This window comes from Zonotrichia albicollis, chromosome 10 (genome assembly GCF_047830755.1).
Source record: "Zonotrichia albicollis isolate bZonAlb1 chromosome 10, bZonAlb1.hap1, whole genome shotgun sequence".
In the NCBI taxonomy this organism is placed as follows: Eukaryota; Metazoa; Chordata; class Aves; order Passeriformes; family Passerellidae; genus Zonotrichia; species Zonotrichia albicollis.
The window spans coordinates 3,855,852-3,877,376 of record NC_133828.1 but is presented as its reverse complement, the minus strand read 5'-3'; the positions used below and the strand labels follow the sequence as shown (position 1 = coordinate 3,877,376).

The window sequence follows — 21,525 nt, the reverse complement described above, 5'->3', positions numbered from 1 at the left end:
AAATATTTCTGCGTACGTTTGTGTTTGCTGCGTTAAACTTGGGGAGTCCATGCTGACCTTTCTCACCAAAGCAGTTATCATTCTTTAGAGTCTTACAGTGTCAAAATTGATAAAAATGTCCCTAATTAACCTGTAAGTAAACACTGCTGTGGGGTTTTGGTAGCTCTACCAAATGAGTTTATCCCAGGAAGAGTAAAACTCATCTGGGCCGGCACCCAGAAAAGAATATCTGGGCAGCTGCAGAACTAAAATAAAAGGCATTTAACATGCAGTGGAAAAAATAAAAGTCATACAGCCTAGTCTTTACAAATAATACATCTCTGTCTTCAGAAAGTTGTATCTTTTTTTTTAAGCAGGGGTAGAGAGGCGAGATGAGAGCACCAATTCCAAGGCTTGGCTTGAGCAGGGATTCGCAGTACAGTTCCTTTTGGCACATCTCTGGAGCTCAAAATATTGTTTTTGAAAACATTGCTGTTTTTCAACAAAAATGGGAGATTAGACAACATCTTCAGCTGATTAATCCTCTCTGCTCTCTGAGGGGGTGACCTATGATAGTGTATTATTTTAGCTGGGGAAAAAATTCCACCACGCAGCAAACTCTTCCTGCGGTACCTACAAATGAATTAAGCTAAAAAGTGGGTAGAGGATCTGCGGAGGTTTTCTGGACTCCTTGCTTTGGGGGATGCCTTTAGAGGGCTTTGTATACTTATTTTTTTTCCCCTAGTCCAATAAAAGATATTAGATCTTTTCCCTGTGCAAAACCCCTCTCATGAATCAGGCCCTACACTTGCAACTAGTGCGATATTGCTGGCCAGGTTTCACCCCAGTAAAATTCTAATCTATACTTTGTCTTGCAGAATTAAGAAGAAAATGCATATCAGCAGAATCTCCTCTCTACTTTATTTCATTTATAAATTACGAGAATGATGCTATTATATATTATTAATTTCTGCTGTTCTCCAACTCGGCTGCAGCAGTGAGCTGCGGATGTTGGAACGGTGTAATTATGTTCTAGTAGGGCAGCCATCCGTTTCCTTTCAAAAATTTACAGGATTCTTAATCATGCTGCTCATTTGGGTGCGCAGTAGCGAGGATGGCGAAACACAAACAGGGCACGTTCGTTTACACAGGAACACCTGCTTAGCATGATAGCAGATGTCAGTCAGCAAGCAGAACACAAAAGAAAAATATCAACAACAGCAAACTAGAAGCATTTTTAACTCGGTGCGGAGATCTCTTGTCTGGGGGAAGCCAAAGGAAGGGGATGCACCTTTGCAGGTCAAAGCAGAGGTGCGGTGATGATTTGGAAAGCCTCAGCCAATGTTCCCCAGGGACGGGGTCAACAAATCCAAGACAAACTGCTCGCTGGATGATGGGATATTTAACAATTTCTCTTTCTAGAGGGTCACTTTTGCCAGCTTGAGGATCTTGCAAGGGTCATTAGAAATATATGGAATATTTGATAACTACAGCAAAGTCGTTGAGAGGAGAAAAATCCAGAGAACTACTGCTCCGACTGTAAGGGTCTGCCAGCATTCCCACTACAACCTCTTACTCTCAAGGCTTTAACTTTAAATGTTTCATCCCAGGCTGCCTCTTGGCTCTCCCATCTCAAATTGAGAGCGTTTCTGTCTGGTGCATATTTTATGAAATAAAAAGATGCCAGCAGAGGAGCAAAAGTTCAACGACTTTGGGCTCTTTGCAATGCTCCAGCCACACCTCTCCCAGGGAGGCATTGGGAGCCCGAGCCGAGCTGTGCCAGGCAGGTATTAACAATCCCCCTCCATGGCTTAGGCAGTAACTACTCTTCCCCAGGATTGTTAGTATTCAGAGCGAGTCAACTTGCGTGGGTCCGTGCATTAAGGGCTCCCTAAGTATGCATTGACTTGATACCCAGTAATGGCTTCTAAGGAGCCGTTATGTAGTGCCGTGTCAATGATCCATGCATTGAGGACTCCCTGAGTACGCATTGACACGATAGACCGGAACGGCTCCGAAGAAGCCGTTACGGTCTATCATGCCAATGATCTGCGGATATTGGCACTGCCTCCCACACTTCTGCAGAGACTGTGAAAGTCTCTGAAGAAGCTGTTATGATCTCAGTGGAAGGACCATCGATCAGGTCGGTGGCAGGGTTGCGTTTTGCCGTTTTTCTACCCGATTGTTGGGAGGCCTTGTGCTGCTTCTGGAGTTAGATTCAAAGAACCAACAAAATGTAAAGGCTGCCCACCCATGGAGGGGCTCTGGGACTGTGCAGAACTAACCAGGATCATAATATGACCTCTGGTTTTGTTAATTTTTAGTTTTTAGCTCCATCTGCTTCCAGATGGGACACCTTGACCAAGTCCCTTCAACTCTTCCTACCTTCAATTGCTCTCCTTTAGGGAGCATGGAAAGGGATGACGTCTTTTGAGTGAGGATTGCAGTGGAGCTTGGAAAATGTGAATTTAGAGCAGTTACAACTAAGGCTGGTGTGAGCATCTCATCACTGGTGGAGGGTTGAGATGAACAAGATGTGTACATAGAATCACGCCATGGTTTGGGTTGGAAGGGACCTTAAAGATCATCCAGTTCCAACTGCCTGCCTTAAAGATCATCCAGTTCCAACCCCCTGCCATGGGCAGGGACACTTTCCACTAGACCAGGCTGCTCCAAGCCCTGGCCAACATCACACCTTTCACACCCAAGCACGCAGGCAAAGTTACACTGAAAGGAAATCTTACTTCTAAAGTTTTATAAACTCCTATCTACTGAGTTTATATAGTTTCCATCCATTAAATTTCTGTGTATTCGCATCAGTTCTGAGAATCACTGCTTGGCAGAATGTCATCTGTATTTTCTATGATGCCAAAACTTTCTATGAAAATGCTGTGAACACCTTTTCTATGTCTTCTTTGGTACATGACTATTTTTTTTAAATGTTTTAAAGGTACATCACTCACAATGAAGTTTTAAGTCCATGACCACAAGATACTGCTTAATCAGCTGGTATTGTTTGTGTCTACTTTTCCATACGCTTTCAGGGAAAACTTGACTTTTTACTCTTTCATATTCACATCATACTACAGTTGAGGGGAGATGGAGCTACAGTAGAATATAAGTATATAGAATACTCCACCTACTTTGTACAATGGTTAGAACTAGATGATCTTTGTGGTCCCTTCCAACCCAAACCATTCGATGATCCTATGATTCGCTGATGATAATAAGCCCATTTATGGTACAATCTCCCATAATTTAATTTACATCTACATGGATAAATGTTATCAGGCCACTGGAGACAGACTGTAACCATACCTGGTGGAAAGCAGAGATCCTCAAGCAAGAAAAAGTAGAATTACTGTGCAGGTTGGAGCACCATAGAGAGACCTTGTCTGTAGCCAGGCTGGCCTGAAAAGTGTGAGCTCAAAATAAAAAGAAACTATGCAAAAGGAGATGGAGGAACATTATAGAAGATCAGAGAGGGTCATGATACAGGAGAAACTGAGAAGGCAGAGAAGTTTCAAGGAGCAGTGGTAATTAATTCCAGGTATCTCTTTCTTTGGACTCGAAAACTCAAATATTTTTAAGTGTATTTTCTTATATGTGGAAGCACCAGATTTGTCCAGAGACTGGTAACCCAAATCAGATAGTTTTGGCACTGCTAATGATCAGTTTGGAGTTGTAGACTAGCTGTAGCCATCAGGTCCACAACAACATCACCAGCAAACAGAGGAGAGGGGACAACAAGAAAACCACTGAAAGCTTGAGTCATGCATGGATTTTACCAACCCAGCCCTCACTCAAATGCCTTTCAGGTAGAGGAGTGTGCAACATATTCTTGAAAGCCACAATTGTTGCTTGGATAACCTACTCTCCAAAGGCAAAGCTATTAATTCTTCAAAAATGCATCTTTGGGATTTAAAGCCTCTTTGGGGTGGCCCTGAGAACCTATGGGCACCAACCACCTCTGCAACCCAAATTCCGTTCAACATCTCCCTTCATGATGCACTTTGCAAATTTGTGTGAAAAGTTGCATTTCCAAATCTGGACAGCTGAAGACTGCTGTTCTTTGGAAAAAGAACCCTAAGCTTTTCGCTAAATTTAATCATCTGGGGGTTTAAACTATACTGAGAAGGAAGAGAAGATATCATTTTACAATGATTCAGACCATATTTCATATGCAGAGTTTAATGGATGCTTTCAGGTATCTCATGTTATAACGCTGCCCCTGCAACATGTGCTGAGCCCTCGATGTAAAACCTCAAATATTTTTTTCAACCTCTGGGAAGGAACAGGAGTTTGCCTCCTTCCATGTGTATATTTATTAGTAAGAATTTTGCATGGTATAATTGAAGCCTGGCAGTTTTTACCAATCGAGGCTTAAGAGGGAAACTAACACAATGTAATGTTTTGTGTCTTTTTTTTTGTCCATGCAGACCAGTCACTGAAAAGGTGCAAAGCACTTCTAAAAGTACGTTTTCTGAAATTCAAAGCCTTTAAAGAAAGGTACACAATGCAAGAATACGCAGCTGCAATTTTAAAAAGGCTACTGCTCCTTTAATGCCCAGCTGGTCCTGAGATGTAATAAAATTGACATATTGATTCCTTTGAATTTACAAATGCCTGTTTCATAAACTCCATCTCCAAAGCCTAGGCATCTTTAGAGCACTGTCATTTTTTTCTCCAAATGGATCAATTATGTGCCCACGTAATCCTGTTACCTGTGAAATCCATGCATACTTCTCCCATTTGCTGCAGTTCCCAGGCGGACAAACTTGCATTATGTACGCATAAACAAACAGAGCATTTTCCTGATATTAGGGATTGTTTTCAAAGTGAAAAGCAATCTCCTGGGTCCTTTACTCAAAAAAAAAACCCATACATAGTGTGGTGTTCCTCCAAGTAACCTCACTGCACTATATGTATAATTATTACACAACATAGCAAATCATTAAAAAAACATTGAGTCCCTCTATCTCAAATGCTTCAACTGCAAAAAGGCACCAAGACTCAGCACCCAGCCCTCATTTTCCTGGTGAATCAAACTTTCCCAGCTTCTTTATTTGATAATTATTGCCATATCTATAAGGAAATCACGTTCATCAGAAGTATTTCGGCTTGACTTAAATATTAGAAAAACACCCACAGCAAAATTTGCTGTGGAAGTTTGGGGCTTTTTTATTTTATTTCTAGGATAATTCATCTTTTCATCGTGCTGAGTACCTTTCCATCATTTACACACACACACACAGAGAGTCAAGCAGGCATTAACCTGCAAACCTACCACTTATGCATATAAATGCATCACACATACGACTATTCCCATATCCGTGGCATATTATTTGTATGAATATATACCATGCACAGAAACACATTTATACACACACACCCCATGTGCAATCCTCAAATATAAGCAGAGAAAAAGAGAATAAATGTGTTTTTCTCTGTGTATGAATTGTTTATAAAGTACCGTGTACATACATAGATATGAATTCTCGTTTCACTCTTTCAGACTGTGCTGTATCTGATTTTCTACACTTCACTGGGCAACCAGCAGTTCAGTTACACTACACTTGCCCTGTACAATTTGTCTCTAAAAGGTTCCCAAAATTATGAAACATCCTGTCTGTTGCATGACCTGCTCACCGCAGTGCCTCAGCCTGAGGTGCATCCACAAATATAAAGAGGATGGCACAGAAAAAATTTAGTGTATATATATATATATATATATATATATATGTGTGTGTTTGATGGTTGGAGTCCATACAAGTGGCCCAATACACCCCTGCCATTGTGCAGGAGTGGGTTTTAAAGATAAATGGCTGCATGTTAACCAGATTTGACATGCTGCACAAAAGCAGCCACCTTTGGTCCCATGACACAGCCAAACAGAAAAAACAACAAGCAGTCCTGGCAAAAGATGTCCAACGTGAATAAAAGCCCAACAATTTGTCACATAGTCGTTACAAAATGTTCCAGGCTTTGGGGCTTGCCATGGGACAGCAGCGATAAGACGAGCATAGAAAAATGAAGGCTGGGCGTGTTGGGGTGGTGGAAGAGTTAAAACTCGAGGAAAGCTCCGGTAGTTCCAAAGGGGAAACAAAGAGGATATTTTCATTTGGCTCTTTCCGAAGACACACACACACACACACACACAAAAAAAAAAAAAAAAAGAAAAAAAAGAAAAAACCCAAAGAAGCCGTAATTAATTAAATCAAGAAGCTCAGTTGTTTTGAGAAGTGATTGAAATCTGACATGCAAAGTAGAAATATTTACGTTTACTTTCTATTTTAGGAATTTGCGAAGCTACTTTTCCTTCACTGCACTTCCCCACCACTACAATGGCCATGGCTCAGTTTATCCAGTAGTAAGCACTGCCTGTTCAGGGCCAAATCCTGCTCATGTTTCTCATGGCATTTGGTCTTTCCTCATGGGAACAGGCCCAGAAAACTCCAAGGATGTTGCTGGGGTTGAGGTCTGGCAGCAGAGCAGTACCTGAACTCCTCCTTTCCTTTGAGTTCACATAAGACAGAAGAGAAAAACCCCAGACTTAGGCTTGGTTTGATGCACCTGAATTTCCAAACCAGCTTGATCCTGCAGTTTTCCACTGAAACCAACCATGGGCATCAAACCCTACTTTGCTGTTCTGTGTCCCCCCAGAGTGACCCAGGTATTCCCATCAACTGCAGTCGGGTCAGGATTTGCACCTATGCCAGTCCACTGGGATTTTGATGTATTTTTAGAGCCCCTATACCAAAATAAGGAGCTCAAATGCACCAGTGCAGCTGCTTGCTAAGCTCCACATAACGGAGCTCACATTGTAAAATACCTTTCAGTCAATAATCATCATTGCTTCAGTGATTACCCTTCACTTCTTTATATTCAGTGGCAGAAAACTGGGGAGGAGGGGGCAGTTAAAAGCAATATCATCCTCTAAATTAGAATAACCAGTCGTATAATAAACTGAGATTCTGGTTATTAGGAACATACATTTGTAATTTTCTCAGACAAATTCCTTGGCATCCGCTCGCCCTCTGACGAAACAACAAATAATACTTGCTCTTCCTCAGTCCCACAGAATGGCACAGTGCTTTGGAGATATGAAGCTCTGCAAAAGCCCTGTCAATGAGTTCAGCAGTATTTCCCTGTCTCATAGACGGGAAAAATGAGCATGGGGAGGTTAATTGACTTTCTGGAGAGCCCTTGATGCTGCACTCACCTTCCCCAGCTTGGCCAGCGCGGGGCCGGGGCTGGGAGAACATCCCACCACATCCCACCCTCATCCTCTGCCCGGATCACAGCATCCCAGCAGACCAGCATGGACCAGCACGGCGTGGCCTTCCCCTTGTCCCTTCATGGGCCTAATCCCTTCGCAGGGGTTTTTGTAGGAGTAAATTAAATGGCATCAAAATCACCTCTGAAATGTGCAGGGCTTACTTATCAAAAGGAAAAAAAAAAAGAAAAAAAACCACAACCAAGTGTCAGCCAGAGGAAAAGTTCATTATTATATGTCAAGGAAAAATTAATAGAAAGGGCTTCAATAGTTAAATTACATGGGTAGATCAGGCTTTCTGCAGGAAGACCAGCTTGCTTTAATTAAAGCATGTTCTGCTCAAAAGCCACTGTGCTCGTGTTTTACAGCAACCTGATACCAACACCTGTAAGTCCCTGCTCAAAAACTCCAACTGCTTTCCCATATTCCAGCCCAGCGATCCACGTTATCGAAAGTCTGAGTTATTTTTAAATGGATGGGGGGACAACTAAGCCAGGGCTCTCTGTGGAGTCGAGCAGGGGGACGAGGACTGTTCAAATCATGGAAATGTCAGTTCCAGCAATGTGTGCCTTGGATTTTTTTTTTTTTTTGGACTGTCAAGAAGATTTTAAATCTTTAATATCTGTTTGTTGTCAGGTTTGCCTCCAGCTTTTTGTATCTGCAGGTCGTATTTTTTTGTTGTTGTTAGGAATTAGCATTTCTCATTTGCTAGCTGAAAGTTTAGGAGAAAGCACCAAAATGCCGATAAACAAAGTTCATCTCAGGGAAAATCTCTGTATGCATAACCTAGTTAACAATTCTTTCATGGTTGCAGGATGAAATTTGAAATGCATGTTGAAAAAGAGAGTTCCTACAGAAAGCATCAGTACTACCGAGGCTTTTTGAGTGCGCTGTACTAATTTTAAACAAGAAATCATTATGATTTCCGTGCCGTATTAGCATCTCTTTTATTTTTTGGTATCTCTGCTGCACTATTTCAACTCACTGCAGGTTACTGTTACTTTTTTTTGATACCACATCGTTTAAACACACACCGGAGCTGAAGGCATTCGGGATTACCGGGGACTTCAATCAACATTTTTGGCCTTTGTAAAGGATCTTAGCCAAACATTTGATGTAGTTAAACTCCAACTGATGCCACAACACACAGAATATCACTCCCCAAAAAGTGCAGAACTGATGCATTGTGCCATCTCTGGCAGCATTCGTTCAGTGTTTGCTGCGACTGGGGAGGAAGAAAGATACGGAATGCATGGATTGATTTTCAAATTACCTCAATATTTTGAAAACATTTTCACCTGCATGCTGAGAATGCTAAGAATAGGCAGGAAGGCAATTGTGCATTTGCACAGCCTCCACTGCATTCATTTATAAATTACCTCATCACTGACTGAAATTAACACTGATTCTTACAGGCAATTTCTCAATTTCCAATGCTAATTACATTTTTTTTACTTTTAAATTCTGTACCACCTGTTTTGGGCAAGACATCTTAGGCAGCGCGACCGCATTTAATCACAATTTTAATTAACCGCCCTGTAGATGTGAAAAAGAAGCAATTATAATATAGATGAATGATGATTTTTCTGCATTAAATTGTTTTGTTTCCCTGGTATGTTGATTGTAACACAGCACACAAATACAGTAACTGTACAATTTTTTTCTATTGTAATTTAGTAATTGTTTTTGGAAAACCAGTTTGGGAATGAGTGACTTCATCTGTTTACAAATTGATTGATACTGTTAACTCACTGATTGCTGCAGCATACATTTTGTATTGCACAGCCTAGCATAAAATATAATTAGGCATGCACAGACTTTGCAGCACCATTTTGGAATCTGAAAATCAACTGTAACCGAAGTGTGTTTTCCTTGAGCATCCTCGTATCAGCCGCGGCTGATGATACGATAATCAACAAACAATGGGCTTTTCCCATCCTGCCGCTGGTAGAAACCCTTGGATTTAATCTGATAGCCTCACAGTGCAAGGGTTAGAGTTGGTTTTTATTTTTTCAGGACGTGCTTTGCCAGGCCTGGGAGCTGAGGGCTGGCAAGTCTGCCGCTTGCCCAACTCCCTCAGATCGCTATCGGGAAGGAGCGGGCGAGTGATGGAAAGAAACAATGATGGCAAAAAGAGCCGCGGCTCACGAGACGCGGGGATCGTTCCTGACACGCGTGTGCTGTGGCACCGGCCGTCTCCAGCTACACGTTACAGGGGCAAAAGAGCTCGATCTGACTCATGGCTGACAGACACAGATCAGACAAGTTTTATATATATAAATATATATATGTATCTATCCCCACAGAGAAGCGTGAGACCGTTCCCATTGGAGTCAAAGCCTACTGGCTTTCCCAGCTAGCGAGGTTGCACCGGAGCAGAAAGGGAGCAGATGTGCAGCACTAGCAGCACCTGGGCTTTGGGACACGGTGCCACCACCACTGTGCTCTACCAGAGACCCAGGATAGTCATGCTGAGCATTTCCCACCTTAGGGCTGTACAGCAGAGGTGGATTGAAGGGCAGGGACACCGGGAAGGTGCACCTTGACATTTACAGAAGAGAGGTGGCAGCTCTCACCCTCCTCATCTCCTCTGCAATCCACAGAGCAAGAAGCCTCCACCAAGAAGGACTTGCCAAGAAGTGAGACACCACAACAGGCTCTGTGAGACCACATCCCAGCCAGACCAGCCATGTCACCCACAGTGCACTGAGACCAGGAAGGAAGGGGATGAGACAGACCTGGGACGGTCTCCATGGGAGCACAGGAGTCTCTGTGATTTGGAGGCAACTTGGGGGGCTCCTGGTCTCATCTGCTGGCCTGCTCGCTTTATAAATATTTGTTAAGAGGGCAGGACATAAAGTCTACTGTTCAGTAGGTGATTTTTGTAAGAATCCAGCTATCCATACATAAAAGGGTCTATTATCTCACTGTGGAAGAGATTTACATGCGTAACTCCCATTAACTCTTAGGGGACTTAGGCACGTAAATCTCTTGTGCATCTAGAGAAGAATAGACCACGTAAGGTCTTGTGATCTATACTGCTAGTAGGTTTAAGTCCCTTTCATTTATAAAGCTATACAAAAATTAACCATTAAAGCTTATTCTGTGCAAGCTGTCCCCCTACATATATCACCCAGCTCTGTGTTTGAAGTACTCGATGTAAACGCGCACTGAGGAAAGGTACCGGAGCGAGAGAGCCCATTCATTTCAGTTAGTAAAACTGTCATCCCTGAAAGGAAGCAGACTGAGGGCAGGTAGAAAAATTGTACAGGTTTTGCTCAGCAGATTCAATTTCAGATTTAGGCTCTAGACTGCACTGTTTGGAGAAGGAATACTTTCATTTTGCTGAGCGCTCCCTCCGCCCCCTCCTTCCCTCTCTCCCATCCCTACTCACAGCCCCATGCCCTGGACCAAAGGACCCTGAGTGGCTGGAGTGATAAAATCTTTGCAAAGCCCAACTAAGAAGCTGCATCTACTAAGGAAAAAGAAATAAATCTTTTATTCCATAAACTTGTTTAAGCTGAAATGTTCATTGGTAAGCCTGTAAAAGTGGGAACATCTGTGCTCCTGCTGGGATTTGATGTCTCACCACAAACCTTTCCATAAGCACTTTGTCTCTGGTAGGAGACAAAGAGGAAAATACCTGATCCTTGGCCTCAGTTGGGCAGCTCCTTCTATCCTCACGCACTGACCTAGTGAGCATTCCTCCCAGCAGCGAGCTGCCTCCCAGGGCTACCTCCGCCATGGAAGCTGCCTAACTAATCTCTTAGCAAACACTTGCAGCAAACCTGAAGGGAGTGTAGAAAGGCAAGGAAGAAGGGGAGAAAAAACCCTGAAACTTTCTCCAGATAAAGCCTGCGGCATGTCTAAGAGAAGAGAACCCAGCCTAAATATAGCTCTGCATGCTCACGTTTTCTCTTGATGAACCGCTGAGATACAAAGTTGTGGCCACCTAATGAACATAGAGATATATATTCTAATCTTAATCCAGTTTCCTGCTCCCTTCCATTAACCCAGCTGTCTTTCTGCCTGTCAATAGTCCCCTGACTATGCTTACAGGTATTTGCAAGACACTGCTTTTATCCCAGCAATACCGCTGGGATGATATGGCACTGGAAAAGTCCATCCCGCGCCCTGCCTGCGCACGGGGTAACCTCTCCTCTGGAGCTTATAAGAAAATCCACTGTTGAAATAAATAACAACTCTCAACAAATGATCAAAGAAGAAATAAATCTTTTACCCTTCTAAGACTTTTTAAAACTGAAATCCCATTTTTTAACTGGATAACAGTTAAGAGGCTACCGGCCACCTATTTTTCTGGGAGCTACGTTTTAAGCGTTTGCCGCATGGATATTGGTCCTCGGGAGCAAAAGCTTTTAAAATAAAGTTTGTGTGTAGTATATGAAAACATATTGTTTGGAATTTAAGTTCTAATATCTAGGAATAAACAGAGCATTAAATCAAGCAAAACTGTGACAAGGCCAATATGCACATGGATGATGCCAGCGAGGCATCTCCAGCCCTTTGTTCACAGCTTAACAAAACTGTGCCGTCACACCACTTTAGCTCAACAGTGCCTGTCGAATGGGCATCAGCAGATCAGCCAATGCCTGTCACACACACAGCTGAAAAACTGTTTGAAAGCAAGGCTTACTTTAGCACAAGTCTGGTAGGAAAAGTGAGAGGGATTTTTAATCATCTGGTAAAGACTACAGATATATATTTAGGGAGAAAATATATATATATATATATATATAGTCAGCTTTCTTCCTCAGGAAAGTAAAGCAGTTTTGCTCTTTTTCACCTCTAAGGAGGGAGTGGATCTTGGTGGTGTTGCCTGTTCCTTGGTGTGCTGCTCCCTTCCACACTACATCAGATTTGGAGATATTTGCAAATAAGTAAAATTCTTTCAGAGTGGGAGGGGTGTCACAGGGAACGATCCCAATTTGTCCAAAAATCTATTAAAAATTAATTTTCACATTGTCCTGCTTGGAGACCCCTTCCTCCCCGTGACAGAGGATAAATGAAATAACATATTCAAGGAAATGTTTGTTTTGATTCTAATGCAATTATCTTTGCAGATCAACGTCTCCCTGGGTTGGATTTTTTTTTTTAGCTGATCAAAATATGTTTTCATTGGTATTAACAACCCTCTCCGTCACTTCTCTTAACAGTCCTGGCGCAACATCTCTCCTGCAAAGAACCGCAGCAAAATAAGCTTGTTAGCGCCAGCAACTTCAGCTCGGCACTTCCCTCTTTTTCCCCAACACTTTTTTCCCCCCAATTTATGGGGGTTTTGAATCACACACCCCCTGCCCAGCCGGCTCCCAGTGCTCGGCCCCTCGGTGGCGGCTCAGGGTGGCACCGGGGGACCCGGGGGTGACCGGGGGGGACCCGGGGGGACCCGGGGGAGCGGGGGGCGGCAGCCCCGGGTGCTGAGCCCTCTCCCCCTGCCTGCCCGCCGCTGCTGTCAGCTCGCTGCCTGCACTTTAGCTGTCTCTTTCCCAGTCCCTACCCTGTCAGTTTCTGGGCTGCCAATTTCAACTTGAAGCTTGACTGGGCTGATTTGATGCAAATACCTCCAGGGAAAACCCTGAAACTGATGAACAGTTATGTCAAGTCGATTTTGCACCATCGGGAAAAGGTAACCTCTGCGAGAAAAAAAAACAACAAGGTTAAAGAGACAAGGGCTTTTCACGTGTAATACCACTGCTGCACATCTCGTTCACTGTTTACCATCCCTCAGAAATTGTAACTGTCAGAATTAGTCCTAATTGCAGATGCGAAAGCTGCCATTATAATAAAAACAGAGGCAGTGCAGGCATTAAATGTAGCAGCCTAATTTGTGAGACTACTGAAAAGGTAGAGTAAATGAATATTTCATTACTTTAATTACCAGGGACTACTCTTTTCTTGCTGTCTTATGATAAGTGTTGCTGTAACTAGCAACAGCAAACATCCACTAAAACATAAAGTGCAATAATAGTACTGCTGTCAGGATCGCTGCTTTAAAATACGAGCGGGAGGGGGGGAAGGGGGAAATATAATGGTTTATCTATTTCTTAGAGATCCGCAGGAGCAGGAGATAGAAACTCGTTTAACGTCAAAAAACAAAGAGGCGAGTAAACAGGTTTTAGTCAAAGAAAATAATGACCCGGAGGAGGGGAGGGGTGGGGTGTGTGTGTGTTGGGGGGGAGTTGAGGACACACTCGAAACCCCGGAGCCGGGAGGAGCGCAGGCAGCGCCGAGCCGCCCCTTCCCCGCCTGGCAGCGGAGTTTGGGGCGGCGAGGGGGGCCCGGCATCCCGGGAGCGGCGCCCGGGAGGGGTTCGCACCTCGGCCCGGAGCGCTGCTCTCGGCAGCGCCGGCGGGGCCCGCGGGGCTGAGTGTGCCCCGTCCCCCGCCCCACGGAGGCGGTTCACACCTCGGCCCCGCGGCCGGAGCGGGGGGGCCCAGGCGGCTCCGCACGCCCCCGCCCCAGCGCAGCGCAGCGCCGCGCCTCCAGCCCGCTCCGCTCCGGGGGATGCTCCCCGCGGGTGTGCGCCCCGCCGAGCCCCCCACCTGCGGGACGGGGGTCTCCGGAGAAAGGGGGTCCCGGGGGATGTGACCCGCGGTATCCCAGTTTGGGGCGGGGGGCACTCAGAGTGAGGGGATGCCCTGCCCGGGGGGATGTGACCCTCAGTATCCCAGTTTGGGACTGGGGGGACTCTTAGTAAGGGGATGCTCTGCCCGGGGGATGTGACCCGCGTTATCCCAGTTTGGGGCGGGGGTGACTCTGAGTGAGGGGATGCTCTGCCCCGGGGGACTCAGAGTGAGGGGTTGTCCTGCCCCGGGGAATGTGACCCCCGGTATCCCAGTTTGGGGCAGAGGGACTCTGAGTGAGGGGATGCCCTGCCCCGGAGGAGGCTCGGCGCTCCGCCCCGGCCCCGCTGCCCGCGCAGCTCCCGCACGTCGGGGTCGCTGCCGCAAGAGCCCGGCCGCGGCTGCGACAGCCGCTCCCGACAGACGCGGGGAAATTTGTCAACAATTCGCGACCGCGCTGGTAATTGCATTCCTGGAATCCGCAGCGATAGATGTAAAGATAAGGGAGCTGCCTCGACTTTCCGCTCGGAGTGATCTGTTTGCAGCCACCTATTCCTCTTCCTAGCCCTTCCTAAGCGCATTCCCCCGTTCCGCCTCCTGCGCCTTCTGCCACTGGGCTCTCCAGAAACATACGTGACGAGTCGCTGCGCCTCTCTCCTGTCCGAGGAGGCACCAGCTCCCTTCTCGCCTTTGTGTCCCCATCCCTCCGACCCAACTTTCCTGTCAGACCCGAAAAATATGCAAGGCTCGCACTGCCGCTGAGAAGCGGGACAAAGTTTAACTTCTCTGTTGGCAGTCGGAGAATAACTCCCAGGCAGGATTCAGGCAAAAGATCTGATTTGCTGAATTCTGTTCTTTGATTTGTATTTGTATGTTATTGCTACTGCTAAGGTTGTTGCCAACCTCAATTAGATCACAAATGAGATCAGTTTAATTCAACTCCCAAACTGTGACCTGACCATGGTCTGAAAGTATTCAAAAAAGCATTTTAAGCCTTCCTTTGATTTCAAAAGGAATACTGCATGCTTGGTCATTCATACAAATAACATAAAACGTAATTATGGGATGATTTGGCAGATGACATTCCTGCCAAACGACGCTCCATGCCAGAGTCTGTAATGCTGTGGCTGCTGTCCTGGTGCTCGGGAGCACAGCACCCTGGTGTAAGGTGGGAGTAACGGGGTGTGTGCGATGTGGAGGTGTTTGAATGCACTCGGGGAGGCAAATGCAACAGCAGCAACCACGCCAGCACGAAACCCCCCCAGTCAGAAACTGCTGCATCACTTGGAAGGGAAGCGGATCCGCACTATCAAATCTCCAGGAGGCTGTGACAAAGGGAGCTTGCAGCTTGACACACGGGTAACAACATAGCAAACACCTTTAATTCTGTCATGTCTCATACCCTTTGCTTTCTCACACATTCGTGGCTGCTCTAGCATTGACACCTACACTTTAAAAAAAAAAAAAAAAAAAAAAGAAGAAAAAAAAAAGAACCCTCGACAATAAAAATCCTCAAATGAAGCAATCTCATTCCAGCTAAAAAAAGAAACACCTGGAAAGTTATTCTTCTGCCCAGTAAAAAAAAAAAAAACAACAAAACAAAAAACAAAAAACTTATTAGCTCAGAAAAGAGCAGAAAGCAGCAAAAACAAAAGTTCACTTTTGGGATTGAGAAGCTCCCAGAAAGCTGCTGGCTTTCCTTGGAGCCTGGGAGCTCACTCGCACAGGTTTGCCGGCGCAACTTCTCAGCTATTCTGCTGCTCGAATGCGAATCCTAAATTGACCTTCCTGCCTCAGCAGCGCTCGGGAGCGTTCCTAGAGAGGGCCTGGGTGCTGTTACACGCGAGGGGTAGGTACAGAGCGTGCTGGCACACACACAGGTGAAGCCTCTCCTGCCCTTCCATGCCTCCAGCCCTGCCCAGCCCGCGTCTCTCCCTGATGGATTGGTCCCGAAAGCTTCAGCTGCCACCAAGGCCGGGATGTGCCAGGCTGAGCGGCTGCTGTGGCTTCAGCGGTGCCACCTCCTCGCTTGTGCCCCCCAAAAACAGCGGAACCCCCGTTCCAGGGCACCTGCAGGGCCCCGGAGCGCAGAAGGAGTTAAGGCTCTTTCCAGCATTACTGGGTAGGTTAATATCACAGCTGCTTGGTAAAGCATTATCCAGCACCTCACTTAACAAAAGCCTGCTTTTGCAAACAGACTCCTACTTTTCCCCAAGTGTCCAAAGGTGTTTACTGAAGTAAATCTGCCTAAATCCTCCGTTGCTTGGGTCATGGGGGTGGTTAGGAGGGTGGAAGGTGTAGAGATAATCTCTTTTTGTAAATTCTGTAAATCTTCTGGGAAAAAATCAGGAATCTGTGTCACATGCCTCTGTTCAACTGGTAACATCTCGGTTAGTGTGCTCCTTATGAGTGAAATCTGCCATAGCAGCTACAGGGAAATAAGACATCCCTCCCGTTTCTCATTGTTCAAACTGTTCTTCCCTCTCGAAGTTCCTTTAGCACGTTTAATCTATTTGCTGATGGAGGGGGAAAAAAAAACCTGTTAGGATCTTAAAAGTGGTTTCTGGGAAAAAAAAATAAAAATGACAGTTTGGTCGGCAGGAGATAGTGTAGTTGAAAACTTGTCACTTGAGATTTCTGCACTACCCCGGTTATTCCAACACCAGCAACTGCATATTACTTTTTACATGTTGCAAATAGAGGCAAACAACACAGGAAATTTTGACAGCTCTGCCTGAAAGGGCTTAAATACTTCTCAGTAAGCAGGATCCAGTTATAAATAAACCTTCTCTTGGTGAGAAAAAAGTGGCTACGACCAAAGACCTCAATATTTTTCTAGAAAAACTGTCTGATTGAAAGCACAGAAGAGCTTCTGAGAAACAAACAAACAGGCAGATATGGGGGGCACACACACACGAGGATGGGGAGAAAACGCACATGAACGTGACTACAAAACCCCACGAGGGAACCCGGCTACAGAAACTTCCACAAATCTCGCCTTCCTCTTCCTCCTCCTCCTCCTCCACCACCTCCTCCTCCTCCTCTGTTCGCATTTCTGGTGGATTCGCTGAGTCGCTGCTTTTCCCCGGCGGGTCGGGGCAGCCCGGGCCGGCAGCCAGCCCGGGGACACCCCCGCCAATGCCACCAAGGGCCACCAGGGCCACCAGGGCCACCGCGGCCCGGCCGCGACAGCACCCGGCCCAACACCTCACCAAAATACAGGGAAAAAAAAGATTAAAAAATTTAAATTTCATCTGGGGAAATTTTGCCCCGCCAAACCCGCCTCGCCCCCCGCCACCCCCGTCCCGCCAAGGTCACGGTGGGTAAACAATAATAGTAATTAAAACAAAATAATAGGCAGCAGTCAAGAGCTGAGAGTACACACACCTGACCCTAACTATAACAGACTTCTCAGAGTAGAATTTGATCCCTCTCTGACACTTTCTACCTCAAGTGTTAGAGCGAGTGGCCATGAATAGTACAGGCATGCCATCTTGTAACACTATCTGCCTGTCAGAAGAGCCAAGGCTGGGTAGAGCAGGATCTATATAAGGCTTGTAACTAGGGGAAGCCCAACAAACAGCTACAAACACCTAAGTTATTTTACTCAGCCTCCACCCTTCTGCTTTTTCCCCCCTTCTTCTCACTCTCTTTTTTTTTTTTTTTTTTTTTTCCTTTTCATCTTGGCTTTCTGTTGCAGAATGCAAATGTAGCCTGCCGGCGGTGAATGGGCTGAATTGTGATTAAGAAGAAGAAGAGCTCCTTTCTTTGTTCTCCCCTCAGGGGATGTTTACTGGGAGAGACACAGCGGATCAGATATGAAAGGCATTCAGGTCAGCATTGATGTGAGCGAAAGTGAAATCATACCTAAGGCATTCAAAAGACCGCCGTGTCAGGGGTTCAGCTAACGGTGCATCTACTGTGTCTTCCCTGTTAGGCACAAAAAAAAAAAGGGAAAAAAAAAGGAAAAAAAATATCTCTCCACAAACAGGCATTTTTTAAAAAATAAAATTACCACAAAAATTACACAGAGAAGGAAAATGAAAAAGTTTTCCCTCGCTTTACCTCCAGAGAAGAAACTACAGGACTCAGTGCTCTTTTGCCCTTATGATCACGGATGGGGCAGGTCGACTTGCATTAATTGTAGCTGCTGGGATCAGCATCTTTTTTAGGGGGAAATGAATCTAACCTGAAGTGAGAGCGGTTTTTCCTAAGCACACCTCTGCATCCCCTTCCCTGAGCACAGCACACGCATAGGTGCATGGACACATGCACCTCTCCATGAGTCCCAGCCAGCTGCGAGCCTCATTTATTCTGCCCTTGCCTCCCTCAGAAGCCACTCCGGGTGATAAAGGGCACGGTGGCATATCAAACCAGCGCAGCACACCTTCCAAAGTGATCTTTCATGGACTTGGAAACTCCTCGAAACACTTTGCTGCGAGCTCGCAGCGCAAGGGGATGGTGGCGATCGGAGGCGATCGGAGTTGGGGCGCAGCTCTGTAAGTTAAACTGCTGCAAGGAAAAGTCTAAGCATTGTCGTTTAATTCACCAAAAAACCTCCACTTGATGGAGAAATATTTGGATCTCACTATTTTTTTAAGTCTACACTTCTCCCAGCCTAGTTATTCCCTCAATAGACTTTCCCAGTGGTTAGCTGACGCTGTTGGCATAAACAGAGATATGTAAATATGGAGGGGAAATATAGCAAATTACAGTTAAGCATACAAAGAGTTAGGAAGTGGCTGCATTTGCAGGGGCTGAAAAGAAAATGAAAACGACAGATCATTTTTTAAAAGCCCCAAAAAATTAAGGAACAGGACTGGATGTCGTGTGCACTAACCAGCTCCACTATTCTGAATTTGTTTCCACCTTCAGAACCTTAGTTAAAATATATTGTTTGTCTAATGCTCACATCTGCTTTAATGGTGACGTTTAATTCTGAAATATTTTCAACTAGTGTTTCTGCATCACAGATTTCTCTCCTTTTTCTCTATACTCTAAAAAGACAACTAAAGAGCAATCAAAAAGGTGTCTGACTTGGCCATTCAGACAATTGCACCCTTGTGGGAATGCTGGAATGAATGGTACAGTGGACACCCCAGCACTATTGACGTTATAAACATGTAAATGAAACACATTAGGGCAGACAATCAATTGTCTGTGAGCACTGCAAACCTGCACTCCCTTTCTGTGTGACAGGCACAAAATAGTGTCTACCTTGGGAAGCCATGGTCTTGCAGAAAAAAAGGACAAAGAGTTCTCTTTCACAGAGGAGAAAATGCACCTTAAAAGCACTGGGATAATGCAGATGCCAAAAACTGTTGTGAGGCGAAGAATTTCCTATTTCTTGGAATGAATGTGGGGCTGCTGTAAAAGAATCAACACCCTTCTTTCCACTCTAAAGGGAGACACACATTTTTTCTTGGAGAATATTACCAGGCTGTCCTGAGAGCTTGCACCATATATTTCCCCTACCTTGGGCAGTTGGCTATGTATAATTATCGATAATTAACTTGTAATGGTTTCCTTATCACTTTTTCTTCCCTTTTCAAATATGCCTTTTCCAAGCCATCAAATGCATTTTCTTGCAGCAATTAGAAATTCCCCCAAAACTTTCCTCGCCAAGCATGTGCAATAAGCAAAACCAGTAATTACCGAATGGTCACAAATGGCAAACAGTAAATCAGCCACTAATCTCCAAATTCTCTGGGTTTCTGGAAACTCGGAAGAAAATAAATAGATCCGACCTGACACAGAGACAACAACCTCCCCTTGCTCCATGCCACAGCTCAGCCTGGACATGAATCCGCACCGAGAAAACGTTGCCTGGCTAATCATTACGCCCTGGCCACTCGCATTTAGGGCATTAATTTTTAATACCTATCTCCAGGTGCCTTTTCTGGAGGTGGTAGCAGCGCATTTGTCTCGAGTCCCGGAGAAATCTGCTCGCAACGGATTCGCGGCCCTGGGGACGTGCCCGGCCCCGGGAGCGCTGCGGGTGCCCGCGGTGCCCGCTGCCACCTGGGCTGCACCGCCAGCAGCTGCCTCCCCACACCCCAGCCTCCGTCTGGCTGCCTCCAAACTTCTCCAGGCTGGGAAGACAAGACTCACTTCCCACTCACTAAAGGCAGCAGGCAGGCTTGCCTATTTTTTCAGGTTTTTTAAATTTTTTTTTTCTCTCCCCTCTTTTTCAAGTGAGGAGTGAAGGAGGTTTTTCCCCCTTCCCCAGCATCCCTGGAAGGAGGGTGGGTGGGTGTCTTTTTGGGAAAGGCTCTGAGCAAGCCTAATCGTCTCTGCTTGTTTGGTCTGTGGTCTTGGATCAGACGCCCTGAAAGCATTGAACTTTCTCCCTTTTCTTTACAACTGGAAGCGAGGTGGCAAAGGAATCAAAGAGAGCTGTTTACTGAAACTTTGGGGTAAATTAGATACAACTTTCCCCCCTCCCCCCCCCTTCGCGGGGATTTTAATTTCACTTTGGATTTTCGAGGAGGGGAGCGGAAAGGAGGGAGGGGGGGGAAAAAACCCTCAGCCAACAAACGCCAAACCACAACAGCGCGGAGAGGAGGCAGCTCATCAGGCATGGCAGGGCAGCACTGCCGGCCGGACAGACAGCGCTGCCGGTCGGACAGACAGACAGAGATGCCGCCGGGCCCCGCTCCGCACCGCTCCGCGCCGCTCCGCACCGGCGCTGCGGCCGCCGGCGCATCCCCCGCCTCCGCGGGGCGCCCGTGCGGAAAGGGGGCTCGCTGCCCTCTCCTCCTCCTCCTCTTCCTCCTCCTCCTCCTCCTCTTGTGCCGCCACTTCTCTCCCGAGTGAAAGTGCCGCGAAGTGAGTCAGGCGCTGGGAATCATCTGACTGAACTTCCCGGAGCTCCGCCGCATTCCTGGGCTGCCGCTCCCGCACCTCCCGCCCCCCTCCCCGGCTCCGCTTTCGGGGTCCTCTCCTCCTCATCCTCCCCCTTTCCCTCCCTCCCTCGCCGGGGGGCTCACCCCGCACTGATTCCCACATCGCCTCTCTCAGCCCGCCTCCCCCCCGCACACCTCTCCTGCACTCCAGCAGCTCTGATCAACCCCGTTATCTCGGAAAATCCCGAGCCTGCTTCCTTTCTACCCTATTTAGCTCCGCTGTAATTTTATCCAGCGCCGGTATCTCATCCCGAGCCTTGCCCATCCCCGCACACACGCAGATACACGCGCACAGGCGTGGAGCCCACTGAGGCATTAGTTGGATTATTCTGTTTTGTCCCCCCGTCTGTAATGTGTCTGGGATTCACTAACACTCCTTTCGCTGCCTTCATGACCATCTATTTTTATTTCCTTTTTCGTGGCTTTTAAATTTTATTTTGGTTCTGCTGCGTTTCTAAGGAATTTCTGTCCGAGTTCGATAAGCATCACCGTTCCTGGTGTTATCAGCAAAGACACAAGCTCAGAAGTAACATCTTTTCCACGATTCCAGGAAAGAAGAAAAATCCACTCAGTCCAGATAAATCCTAGGCAATTCCCAACGGGAAAGGCATTGGATACGTGCTTGTCGAGAAAGAGAAAATGAAAAAAAAAAACCAACCAACAAACCAAACCCACCCTCGCTCTACCTGCTCCTCAGAACCAGAGCATTTCTCACTCAGAAATGAATGAAAGAAACAAATCAGGGGAGCACAAAGAGGAAAGAGGGGACAGACAGAAAGTAGGG

General features: G+C 46.1%; 1 protein-coding gene across 1 annotated transcript in view; it reads right to left on the bottom strand.

Moving 5' to 3' along the window:
- The window catches only part of ZEB2 (zinc finger E-box binding homeobox 2), a 113,857-nt gene that overhangs the window by 86,771 nt on the left and 5,561 nt on the right, over positions 1-21,525 (bottom strand). The gene's annotated exons all lie outside the window — the stretch shown is intronic.